The sequence below is a fragment of the Leptodactylus fuscus genome, chromosome 1, assembly GCF_031893055.1.
Source record: "Leptodactylus fuscus isolate aLepFus1 chromosome 1, aLepFus1.hap2, whole genome shotgun sequence".
Lineage (NCBI taxonomy): Eukaryota > Metazoa > Chordata > Amphibia > Anura > Leptodactylidae > Leptodactylus > Leptodactylus fuscus.
The window spans coordinates 257,709,348-257,723,016 of NC_134265.1; the positions used below are offsets into that span (position 1 = coordinate 257,709,348).

Genomic DNA, 13,669 nt, shown 5'->3' on the forward strand with positions numbered 1-13,669 from the left:
GCCCAAATCCTCCAATAAAATGCGCTGAATCGAGCTCCAACTCACTCCAGACAACTCTTCGAGTTCCTCAATCGTTCATCGTCGATCTTCACACACGAGCTCGTTGATTTTTTGGACACTTTCATCTGTTTGGGAAGTTGACAGACATCCAGAACGCGGTTGATCATCAATTGACATTTCACCATTTTTAAAGCGGTTGAACCACGAGTAAACTTGAGCTTAACACATTGCGTCATCCTTGTAAGCGGTCTTCAACATTTGAACGGTTTCCGATGCTTTATCCCGGGCAGAAGGCAAAACTTCACAGCCGCGCACTGCTCATAAAACTTCTCCATGAAGAAAAACGACGGCTGGACAAAACAGCTCTTGCAAGAAAATTCACTGCGGGTAGACGAAACCTTCCGCATCAACGCCCCTTGGAACACTGACTGAGAAGGCGTGTTTGAACAAATAACTAGCTGCAGAATCACGTACTACGAAAACTGCACGCGCAGCAGCCTCATTCTGGAAACTTTTGGGTCCCCCCTCGTATAAGTAATTATTCATATAAAATAAATATAGAAAACATAGCTATAGATTTGTAAGATGTAGATGAGCAAAATATACAAAAAATAAAAAAGATACATACTAATAACAGTATAGAGATATATATACATATATATATATATATATATTATAATATATATATATATATATATATATATATATATATACTGTATATATATATATCATGGCAAACAAATCTGATAGGTTAGATATTGGCTTTTGATCCTGGGACTTGCTCTGACCGCCATATTTGGGGTCAGGAAGGAATTTTCCCCCCTTACATGAGGACAATTGGCTCTTTCCTCAAGGGATTTTTCGCCTTCCACTGGATCAACTCAGCCTCTAATAGAGTTAATTCTTAGATCTGTAAAGTATTTTGACTGTAGTTTTATTTATTATCTAAGTATTTGCATAAATAACATATAATTGCCATATATAATACCAGAAATAAAGAAAGAAAGAAAATAAAGTTTAGTTTGTGCTTTATCTTATATAATATCTAAATAGTAATATCAGTAACATAATATGAATATATATATAATATAATATTATATATATATATATATATATATATATATGAAACAAATAGGTTTATCTTCAAAAAAATTTAACATTTCTTAAAATTATTAAAATAATATAAAAAAAAATAAACACTTTTTATCTTTTCTTTTTATTGTTTTAGGTTTAGCTTCTTAAAGTATTAAATAATATCAGTAAAAATAAATACAAAATACAAAACACTATTTTCGTTACTACTGTAGGTTAAGTACTCTGCCTTAACCCCACCTCCCCTACTAACTAGGAATAAATGTTATTTTTACCCCTTACATCTTTGTGTCTGTGTCTTTATTGCTATTAGATGTCCAGATATTATTCTGATAAATGAGTAATCGTTCCTAATATCTTCATGTCCAAAAGCCAAGATCTGCACTTACTTCACATATAGGAGAGATTTTTCACCTATGAGGCTGTTAGAGGGGTTGTCTGAGATCTAGACATGAAGGATATTGATGACCGCTACAGCTTCTGGGGCAGACGAACTGCAGCTCTGCTCCCACTCATCTAAATGGCCCTAGTATATAACTTCTAGTGCCTAAATCAGCTGATCGGTACTGGGTCCGGGTGTCAGACCCCCACCAATCTGATACTGTGGATAGGTTATCAGTATCCATTATACCTGAGATTCAGACAACCCCTTTAATAATATAGGCCAAAAAATAGCGAAATCCAGCAACTTACTTGTTAGATAAAAACTTTTTGTTTATTAAATTGACATATTTAAAAATTAAATGTCCATGGGGATAAATGGATAAAGGTAATAATTCACATAGTAGTTGTTGCAAAAATCTGACGCATTTCGAACTATGTGTTCTTCGTCGTAGTCTAACACATAGTTTGAAATGTGTCAGCTTTTTGCAACAACTACTATGTGAACTATTTATTACCTTTATCCATTTATCCCTATGGACATTAAATTTTTAAATATGTCAATTTAATAAACAAAATGTCATACACGGCACCTCTGCAGGTTCCTAGCTGGACAATGGTCCTGGACAACCAGAGAACTAATGCATATGAAGTGCGTTTAAAGAGAACCTTTCATGTCTTCAGAGATGTGCGGTATTATATACGTCTTGAAAACCAACTGAATTCAGTGCACTGTCGGCTTTCTAGTGGTGTGGACCTTTTTAAATAGGTTGTGGTAGGGGTTGCTGCAGCATCACATCACCCTTTTTTAGGCTACCAAGGGTGACCCTTTGCAATGAGATTTAACAAGATAACTTGTAGCGATGTATATTAGTAAATTGCTGACATCCCCGTACCTAATCTTCTGTACAGATTGCACATACTTCCACATAAGATAAGTGTCCGCTGATGATGATATCCTATTGCAGGAAACCAGCAGAGGATTTTCCTGAATTACTCCACAACAAAAACCACTCAGAATGACCTGTAGCATAAGCGGACAAGAAGCTGCTGCGAGACCTTCCAACAAGGCAATGACCCTAAACATACAGCCAGAGCTACAGTGGAATGGTTTAGATCAAAGAATATTCATGTGTTAGAATGGCCCAGTCAAAGTCCAGACCTAAATGCCATCGAGCATCTGTGGCAAGACATGAAAATTTCTGTTCATGGAAACTCTTCATCCACTCTGGCTGAGCTTGAGCAATTTTGCAAATCAGAATGGTCAAAAATTTCAGTCACTAGATGTGCAAAGCTGGTAGAGACATACCCCAAAAGACTTTCAGTTGTAATTGCAGTGAAAGGTGGTTCTACAAAGTATTGATATAGGGGAATGAATACTTTTGCAAATCACACTTTTCAGATGTTTGATTAAAATTTTGAAACCCATGTATCGTTTTCCTTCCACTTCTCAATTATCAACTATTTTGTGTTGTCTATACTTTAAAATCTCAATAAAATACTTTTCATTTTGTGGTTTTAAAGTGACAAAGCTGTTCACCCATGTCTAGGTTTGACCTGTACTCAATAAATCATTTCTTCGCTAGTTCAAATGTGTTGATGCTGTTCTCACTCTCATAAAAAATTTGCAAAAAACTTTTTTGCAATTTCTTTAACTGAATCCTTATTATGTGTCCAGTTTACTTAAAATATGATCACTTATTGTTTCAACGCCAATATGGTTCATATTTTCAATAACTGTATTAAACAGTATTATAGTACACAGCATACACTATATATGTGTGACACAGTGTTGGCCAAAAGTATTGGCACTCCTGCAATTCTGTCAGATAATACTCATTTTCTTCCGGAAAATAATTTCAATCACAAATTCTTTGGTATCATTATCTTCATTTAATTTGTCTTCAATGGAAAACCACAAAAATAATTGTCAAAATCCAAATTAGATATAATTCAACACCAAACATAAAAAAGGGGGTGGACAAAAGTATTGGCACTGTTTGAAAAATCATGTGATGCTTCTCTAATTTGTGTAATTAACAGCACCTGTTACTTACCTGAGGCACCTAACAGGTGGTGGCAATAACTAAATCACACTTACAGCCAGTTGAAATGGAGTAAAGCTGACTCAACCTCTGTCCTGTGTCCTTGTGTGTACCACATTGAGCATGGAGAAAAGAAAGAAGACCAAAGAACTTTCTGAGGACATGAGAAGCAAAATTGTGAGGAAGCATGAGCAATCTCAAGGCTACAAGTCCATCTCCAAAGACCTGAATGTTCCTGTGTCTACCATTCGCAGTGTCATCAAGAAGTTTAAAGCCCATGGCACTGTGGCTAATCTCCCTAGATGTGGATGGAAAAGAAAAATTGACGAGAGATTTCAACGCAAGATTGTCTGGATGGTGGATAAAGAACCTCGACTAACATCCAAACAAGTTCAAGCTGCCCTGCAGTCCAAGGATAGAACAGTGTCAACCCGTACTATCCGTCGGCATCAGAATGAAAAGGGACTGTATGGTAGGATACCCAGGAAGACCCCACTTCTTACCCAGAGACATAAAAAAGCCAGGCTGGAGTTTGCCAAAACTTACCTGAGAAAGTCAAAAACGTTTTGGAAGAATGTTCTCTGGTCAGATGAGACAAAAGTAGAGCTTTTTGGGAAAAGGCATCAACATAGAGTTTACAGGAAAAAAAAAAAACAGGCCTTCAAAGAAAAGAACACGGTCCCTACAGTCTAACATGGCGGAGGTTCCCTGATGTTTTGGGGTTGCTTTGCTGCCTCTGGCACTGGACTGCTTGACCGTGTGCATGGCATTATGAAGTCTGAAGACTACCAACAAGTTTTGCAGCATAATGTAGGGCCCAGTGTGAGAAAGCTGGGTCTCCCTCAGAGGTCATGGGTCTTCCAGCAGGACAATGACCCAAAACACACTTCAAAAAGCACTAGAAAATGGTTTGAGAGAAAGCACTGGAGACTTCTAAAGTGGCCAGCAATGAGTCCAGACCTGAATCCCATAGAGCACCTGTGAAGAGATCTCAAAATGGCAGTTTGGAGAAGGCCCCCTTCACATCTCAGGGACCTGGAGCAGTTTGCCAAAGAAGAATGGTCTAAAATTCCAGCAGAGCATTGTAAGAAACTCATTGATGGTTACTGGAAGCGGTTGTTCACAGTTATTTTGTCTAAAGGTTGTGCTACCAAGTATTAGGCTGAGGGTGCCAATACTTTTGCCCGGCCCATTTTTAGAGTTTTGTGTAAAATGATCAATGATTTGACTTTTTTTTCATTCTCTTTTGTGTTTTTTTATTGCAAGCAAAATAAATGAAGATATTAATACCAAAGAGTTTGTGCTTGCAATCATTTTCTGGAAGAAAACAAGTATTATCTGACAGAATTGCAGGGGTGCCAATACTTTTGGCCATATATATATATATATATATATATATATATATATATATATATATATATATATATATATACTCTTATGATTTTTTTCTGCCTTTTGTACATGATATCATTACAACTTTGTAATTTACTGCTAAAGTTTCCTTGCCTTTGGTTGTTTATCTGTATTTGCTCTTGTTTTATGATGGATCATTGCTGTAGCCAGGAAAATTGATCAAAATAGTGATATTGATTTTCCAACATAAGTAATTTTGATATTATGGGTCTTTGGCAGAAAGCAATGATCAACAAAATTGCAATGTGGTTTAACTTTAGTTGAAGGGATTTTATTTTCACTGATATTAAACAAATAAGAAAAGCTGCATGGAAAGCTGTGATCTGTTCCCGTGTACATAAGCATTCCATAAAACTGACTTGTTTTTATTCTCTTTAGTGACTAATTCTGGCTTGGGTTGCTGTTATCTGAGTGAGAATGGGAAATACTTTGCCAAACGTAATGCCCAAATTACTACGATAAGTATATAAAACAATGGATTTAAATCAGTCTTCAGGAATAATATTGTCCAAGTAATAATCTCTTAAAGGTAAGGTGCCAATCTCATGCTTAATGACTCAGATGATGGAGAGTTGGAGTTGTCTCCTGTAATGATGTCAGTCAGGCAATTGCAACATCAGCAATGCTAACCATTTCAGTAGGGTAATGGAGCTACATATTGTATAGATGTGTTCCTCTTTTGGGTGGAAATAACCACATACGTTATGTGTGTCACAATAAAACCAGATTATCAAAACTACAAGATTTTATGTTCTTCTGTCACAAAATCACTATATCATGTGTGTATATATGATTTTCCAACCATTGGATGTTTTGTGCATTAAAACCTTACAAGGATTTTAACATTTGACAGACAATGGTATATTCAATATGTCTATCTTATGAGACATTGGAGTCCTTAACCAAATTCAAAGTAGGAGGGAACACATCTCTGTGAAATATTAGTATAGGAATGTGGGATGTGAAAACATAATAACCCCCTATAGGAAGTTGAAGCTGAGATACTGCAGAGCAAGATGATTGTTGCAAAATAATGTAGGTAAAAATAATGCAATGACTAATGTATAGAATATAAGATATATGCCTCGATAAACCAAATCATACCTGTGATGGACAGCAAAGTCCTGCATGTCCGACTTTGTGTCCGGTTGAAAAAAAACGGTTTCCCCGTGGAGAGGCAGAAGAGGCACACGGGCGCTCACCTTTGCAAACCCATTCAAGTGAAGGGGTTTGAAAACAGACCAAAGGGTTTCCGTTTCCTGTCTAGTTTTGCAGGGCAAAAGACGGAAAGCGGCCGGATTTGCCAAACTGGAGACCGAGAAGCAGATGTGAAACCTCCCTAACAGGTTCTAAATTAGGAAGTGGTCAAAACGTTCAGATGACATAGGCTGGGTAATGCAGAGGAGTCCAAGATAGGACATTATAACAGGTAACAGTGGTATATAAGTTACAGGTTGGATCAGTGGATTTGCATGAATTTTACTCTTTCAGTCAGATTTTCACTTTTTGAAATGGGAAGGGTAAAGCCTGCACAAATTGAATTTTCATGTATCAAAATCCACAATTATCTAAAAGTACTCTCGTACATAGACTCTTTACTTGTAATGTGTCGTCATGTGTGTATGCTTGATGCAAAGATTAGGCAGAATTTATTATTTTACTGCTTTATTTATCCAGCCATATTATCATACTATAGGAAACAGGAGATACTTGGTCCTCTTTTAAAAATGCTAACTTTACAGGGTCCTGAAATGATGTATGAATGGAACAAACTGCATATTATTCATCCATTTTATTAAATCTTTTCTTGAGATAAGTGGGGTTGTATTGCTATAGAAATGGATAGTACATTGCTAGAATATGCTATTACTGTTGAAACTTCTGATAGTCTGACTGATGTGACCTCTGCCAATTGCTAGATCAAGTTGCATGACAACTAAAAAAGCACTTCTCTACTTTTTTGAAGACAACATGAGCAACTATTTGCTATAGCAGGTTGAATATTTGACCTTCTAGATAGAAGTTGAGTGTGACTGACATGATTCTAAATAGTAGGGACTTTTCTGGCTCTGATGTCACTTTTCAGAGTCATGGCAATCATACGTCAACCAATCTGATATTGATGGTATATCCTAGAAACAAAAGAAGGAAAACCTCCATGGTAAATGTGGGTTTCCATCATTAACACACTGGATATGTACAGAGAAACACAAAAAATCTGAATCAACCAACACTTTAAAAGTAAAGAGTTCAAAACATTAATTGTCTTCACAGCCTATGACTATAGGACATACATTTTTGCTTTTCTCATCCTTGTCTTCTGAAAACCATAACATTTTCCTTTAAAGGGGTTTTCCCATCTGCTTGTTTCAGCAGCTCTGCCTCCAGTCTCCTCCTCTCACTTCCTGTATTTCTCCTCCCCTCTTGCTGAACGTGCCTGAGAAGGATCACAATACTTATGCAGATCAGATAATATGCAGATGCTTGTTGAGTATGATTCTGTGTTATCTGTGTATTTACATAGAGAGATGACAGACTGGGCTTTATCTGCAAAGTGCAATTATCTTAGCTGATTGTCTTCCCAGCAAGCAGTGGGTGATGTCACTTGTCTTACAGGTCCGTGGTTATAGCAACGCTGTGTAAACAATGGAAGAAATAAGGCCACATAGCAGGCAAACAAAGCAGCATTTCAAAAGCAATATATTTAGGAAAAGACTTCAATTTGCATAAGCTACCAGTATAGATAGGATCCTTGAGATCCTAAAGTGGTATAGAAAACATACTGCAAAGTAAGAATATATTCAAAAATAAAAGTGTTAATAGTTTATTTTGTAAAAAAAAAAAAATTCTAAATCAAATCAATATTTTGTGTGACCTTCCATTGCCTTCAAAACAGCATCAATTCATTTAGGTACACTTGCATACAGTTTTTGGAGGAACTTGGCAAGAAGGTTGTTCCAATCATCTTGGAGACCTAACCACAGTTCTACTGTGGATGTAGGCTTCCTCAAATCCTTATGTTTCTTTATGTAATCTTACATAGGCTTCATGATGATGAGATTTGTCTACACTATCCGTTTTGCAAATATATCCATCATGGAGCATTACCTCATGACAGATATATTGGTCACAGAGCATTATGGGTTAAAATCTGAAGGGCATAGGGGAGGGCAAACAAAAGGCACTATTTACGCATTTCAAATGTGATTTGTACTCTTAGACATAGTTATGGAAATGTCTCTCCTTGCCCTTCCGGTTCCCTACAGCTTTCAAGATGAAGACAATTTAGGGTATTGTCCAAAAAACAACGTGAGTTCACAGCCCAGCCAATCACTATAAAAGGTATTCCTTAGAAAAAAGGGGGTGCACGGACCAATCCCTGGGACTGGGACTGAATAGAAACCAAACAAAGAAAAAAATGTAGTCCAGCACCAGTCAAGTTATTTGACTAAAACATAACTTTTAATTTAATGAAAAAAATATAAAAACATTCAATGGGACACATAGTACAAAAGATGCGTTGGTTATAAAAAATGCATACACATACCGAGCATGGACAAGAAAAACGAAAAAAGATGAACCAGACCCACGATTACATATTGGAAAACGGCTGACGCGTTTCGAGACTTCTGTCTCTTAGTCGCAGGACTACATTTTTTTCTTTGTTTGGTTTCAATTTAGGGTATGTTCAAACTGAGGAAAACAAAGAGAAATTCATCTTCATATTTGGCTGCTGTCTTTGGCCAGAGTATACAGTCCTATGAAAAAGTTTGGGCACCCCTATTAATCTTAATCATTTTTAGTTCTAAATATTTTGGTATTTGCAACAGCCATTTCAGTTTGATATATCTAATAACTGATGGACACAGTAATATTTCAGGATTGAAATGAGGTTTATTGTACTAACAGAAAATGTGCAATATGCATTAAACCAAAATTTGACCGGTGCAAAAGTATGGGCACCTCAACAGAAAAGTGACATTAATATTTAGTAGATCCTCCTTTTGCAAAGATAACAGCCTCTAGTCTCTTCCTGTAGCTTTTAATCAGTTCCTGGATCCTGGATAAAGGTATTTTGGACAAACAATTCAAGTTCAGTTAAGTTAGATGGTCGCCGAGCATGGACAGCCCGCTTCAAATCATCCCACAGATGTTCAATGATATTCAGGTCTGGGGACTGGGATGGCCATTCCAGAACATTGTAATGGTTCCTCTGCATGAATGCCTGAGTTGATTTGGAGCGGTGTTTTGGATCATTGTCTTGCTGAAATATCCATCCCCGGCGTAACTTCAACTTCGTCACTGATTCTTGAACATTATTCTCAAGAATCTGCTGATACTGAGTGGAATCCATGCGACCCTCAACTTTAACAAGATTCCCGGTGCCGGCATTGGCCACACAGCCCCAAAGCATGATGAAACCTCCACCAAATTTTACAGTGGGTAGCAAGTGTTTTTCTTGGAATGCTGTTTCTTTTTGGACGCCATGCATAACGCCTTTTTTTATAACCAAACAACTCCATCTTTGTTTCCAAAATGAAGTTGGCTTCTCCAAATGTGCTTTTGCATACCTCAGGCAACTCTATTTGTGGCGTACGTGCAGAAACGGCTTCTTTCTCATCACTCTCCCATACAGCTTCTCCTTGTGCAAAGTGTGCTGTATTGCTGACTGATGCACAGTGACACCATCTGCAGAAAGATGATGCTGCAGCTCTTTGGAGGTGGTCTGTGGATTGTCCTTGACTGTTCTCACCATTCTTCTTCTCTGCCTTTCTGATATTTTTCTTGGCCTGCCACTTCTGGGCTTAACAAGAACTGTCCCTGTGGTCTTCCATTTCCTTACTATGTTCCTCACAGTGGAAACTGACAGGTTAAATCTCTGAGACAACGTTTTGTATCCTTCCCCTGAACAACTATGTTGAACAATCTTTGTTTTCAGATCATTTGAGAGTGGGCTGTCCATGTTCGGCGACCATCAAACTTAACTGAACTTGAATTGTTTTGTAGAAAGAAATGGTCCAAAATACCTTCATCCAGGATCCAGGAACTGATTAAAAGCTACAGGAAGCGACTAGAGGCTGTTATCTTTGCAAAAGGAGGATCTACTAAATATTAATGTCACTTTTCTGTTGAGGTGCCCATATTTTTGCACCGGTCAAATTTTGGTTTAATGCATATTGCGCATTTTCTGTTAGTACAATAAACCTCATTTCAATCCTGAAATATTACTGTGTCCATCAGTTATTAGATATATCAAACTGAAATGGCTGTTGCAAACACCAAAATATTTAGAACTAAAAATGATTAAGATTAATAGGGGTGCCCAAACTTTTTCATAGGACTGTATCTGCAACAAAATGCCAATGCCCCTGCGTATTCCGTTGTGGCTTTCCACTGCTCATTAGGCCCAGATGTATCTGTGGCAAAATCAAGCAGGATGGAATCTGCCCAAATCCGCTGCAAATTCCTACATGTGAACCTACCCCTAAAGATTTGAACTTTTTACTTTTTATGGAATGGATGAACCTTGAACCATATCCTCCCCTAAAGGAGAATACCAGCCTGAAGCACATATCATCCATCCACTGAATGGTTTATACTGTATATTTTAGATGCACATTGGACCACTGGCTGGGATCCCCACTAATTTCTATAACAGGGAAAACAGTAGAAATGATGCTTGGTTCTCTTTTTGCCTCTATCATAAACTTCAGTCAGAGCAGTAGAGCGTGTGACCAACTTCTGTAAGATCCAGACTTCTCCAAGCCATGGTCATGTCCCTGGGGCAGTGACATAAATATACAAAAATATAGAATCATACCTGAGAATTTTTTGGTTTACAGTATGAATATTAGGTTTGCAGTATGAACTCAGTATGGACTTCAACTGATATTAAAGTAGTGTTGAATTACAGTGCCAACGACTGTACTTCTTTCATAAATGGACTGGCTGTTCTGCTTCATTTCATCCAACTAATAATGATGTGCTTATGTTACAGAATCTCACAAATTATAACAATTTCTAAGGTATCTCCTGGCACTAGATAATATCCAGATTGTGAAACAGTAAATCATAAGCTTCTTGAAATATATATTGCTTTTGGGTGCCAAGGTAGACTTAAACATATCAATACCACCTTTGATTTCATATAAACCCTGCCAAAGATGGACCATATTACATATATGAAATGCTATTGATGTTATGCAGCTCTTCATGAAGGCTTGATTGGTTTCTAACTCAGAATAAAAGATTAATGGAGTTCATTGTGGTCAGTTTTCTGGCTTCTTCCTACTATTTAACAATCAAAGAATTCCTAAAAAAATGAAAAAAAAATTCTAACTGTTTTTATTAACATTTAGAATAAATGTAGCCAACAATATAGTGTGTGAGAAGCAATGGAATCCATAAATTGTAATCCATCACTGGATCGAGAATACACAGTATTAGCTGTATAGATCATCTCATTCAAAATATAAACACAATAAAAATCAGAGTGTGACAAAGACTGTATGAAATGTCTAACACACAACACTATCATGGTGAACAGCAGACAGAAATCCCTCAGAAATCAGATCGTGACAAAAGATGCAAGGAAAGCGGTCTGAAAGCAGTATGGTGAGTTGCTCCACATCAGCAATGATGTATTTCACCAGCAGCGCGGTATCCCCACCAGTAGTCATTCCTGGTACCAGGTAGTAGAAATAAAGCATTGTGTAATATCCTGATGACACTCAAGAAAGAAAGACACTCTGCTTTCTACCTGCAAGGAACCTTCATCAAATCCATTCTAAACTGAAAAACAACTTCTCTAAGAAAAGCTCAAAAGATAGTGGGTCAAGGCTCAACCACTGCGGGAGAACAGGTTTACAGCCCACAGTTACAATTACTGTAAGGAGTTTCCCACTCTATTTGGAACATCTTTGCATACCTGAGTCAACATGGCCAAATATTGCCCATTATGGATAACTTGGGATATAGGTGATCAAGTGGGTAGCTGACAAAGAGATCACTCTGTTCCAGAGTCATTGTACCACAGAATCGATACTGTTAAGGGACACCAATCAAAATAGTATAAAATGTCCCTCACTATATGGAGACTCTCCCACTCACACTCCCCACACAGTGGGACTATCCATTCTCAAATTGAGGATTTCTAATAAACATCAAAAATAAAGAGTAAGCGGCACACACACCAAAACTCATCTGTATTTTGTTCCAGGCCTTCCATGTACAAATAGGCAAAGAGTTTGGTTTTGTCTGGGATTGTGATTGTTCATATTGACTGAAGTAATAAATTTGAGAGGCATATGTTAGGACATAGTAGGTTTTCTAGGGATGTCAGAATAAACTGAAGTGCCATGCAACCAGTCCCTGACCAACCACTGAAGTGTCATTAAATGCTATTCTTCAGTGTCACCCTCCCCGTATAAATGATCTACAGAATTTATTGATATAATTGAAATATTTAGGTCCAAACAATAGCAGTAACAATGGTAATAGATATAGGAGTCTGGGAAATTCACACATTTTTAATAAACTGACTCTCTCCAAAATAGGGTGTGGGATTTCCACCTGTTAACCTTTTCGCTGCCAAGGGTCTCTGGAAATTTTGCACCTCCAGTAGCCAGAGCAATTTTCACAGTTTTGACATGGACAAATCAAACCTAAATTGCAACATTAAAAAAGCATCCAACCCCCCCATACCTATATATTTTCTTAAAGTAGACACCTGCAGCATTGTCAGAATGCCACTTGGTACTGTATACGAACAGGCACCTTCATGCAATTTTGATTTAAAGTGAATGTTTTATGAAAAAATGCAAATAAATGTATATTAGTTGTTAAAAGCGGAAACCAAACAAAAAATTAAATGCACCAAACCTCCTAAAAATAAGAGTTCAACATGTGCAGAGTTCATACATATCACTATGGCCTGAACCCACATGCACGTGTCTTCAGAAAATCGCTAGAACTGGAAGGAACAAAATTCTGCTTTGAAGCTGGAAATGTTAAAAAAGTATCATTCTATAAAATGTAGGGATTACACACCATGAAAAGTAAGTGAACCCCTAAACCCTATAGATTTTTTGAAAGTAGACAACCTGAAGATTACAAATTTCTTAATGGGTCATCGATAGCCACATCCACCTTCATGCAACTTTGCGACCAACACAAATAATTTTTTGAAAAAATACGCTAAAACACATATTTGCACCTAAAAGTCATGTTCAATCTCACATTCATATACAAAATACTTTTAAAATAATAGCTTATGGTGTATACAATGTGTATATATACTATATGTACCGCAAACATCAACTACAACAAGAGCTCGGACTCCCAAAAACATGAATACAGAAGACAAGCAGGATTTTGCTGTTGTTCACTAATATGTTAAAAAGCTATACTGCACCTACCAAACTGTGACTGTGATACCAAAATCTAACTTTTTTCAGAGTACACAGCATACCGTATATAAAAACACAATTTAATAGTTTATATATACAACCACCTTCATTCAACTTTGCCGCAAACAGAGATTGCTAGCAAAAATTGCGCAAAAATTCAAATTTGCCACTAAAGTGCGGCTCAAGAAATCCCTTTCTGCAAACATAATGTACTGTCCATCCCATTTTGTGCATGCAAATTAAATAGGACTTTACATAAAAATGTTATTTTCCATCCCCTATAATAATTTTAGCAATTATACGTTCATCTCTAGTGATAATCGTTATTAC

General features: G+C 37.0%; 1 protein-coding gene across 1 annotated transcript in view; it reads right to left on the minus strand.

Annotated features, from left to right (window-relative positions):
• Window positions 1–316: 316 nt before the first annotated feature.
• The window catches only part of PAPSS1 (3'-phosphoadenosine 5'-phosphosulfate synthase 1), a 287,445-nt gene continuing 274,092 nt past the window's right edge, over window positions 317–13,669 (minus strand). The window contains exon 13 of the transcript XR_012717434.1: window positions 317–326. The gene's annotated coding sequence lies outside the window, so the exon portion shown is untranslated. The remainder of the gene's footprint in view (window positions 327–13,669) is intronic.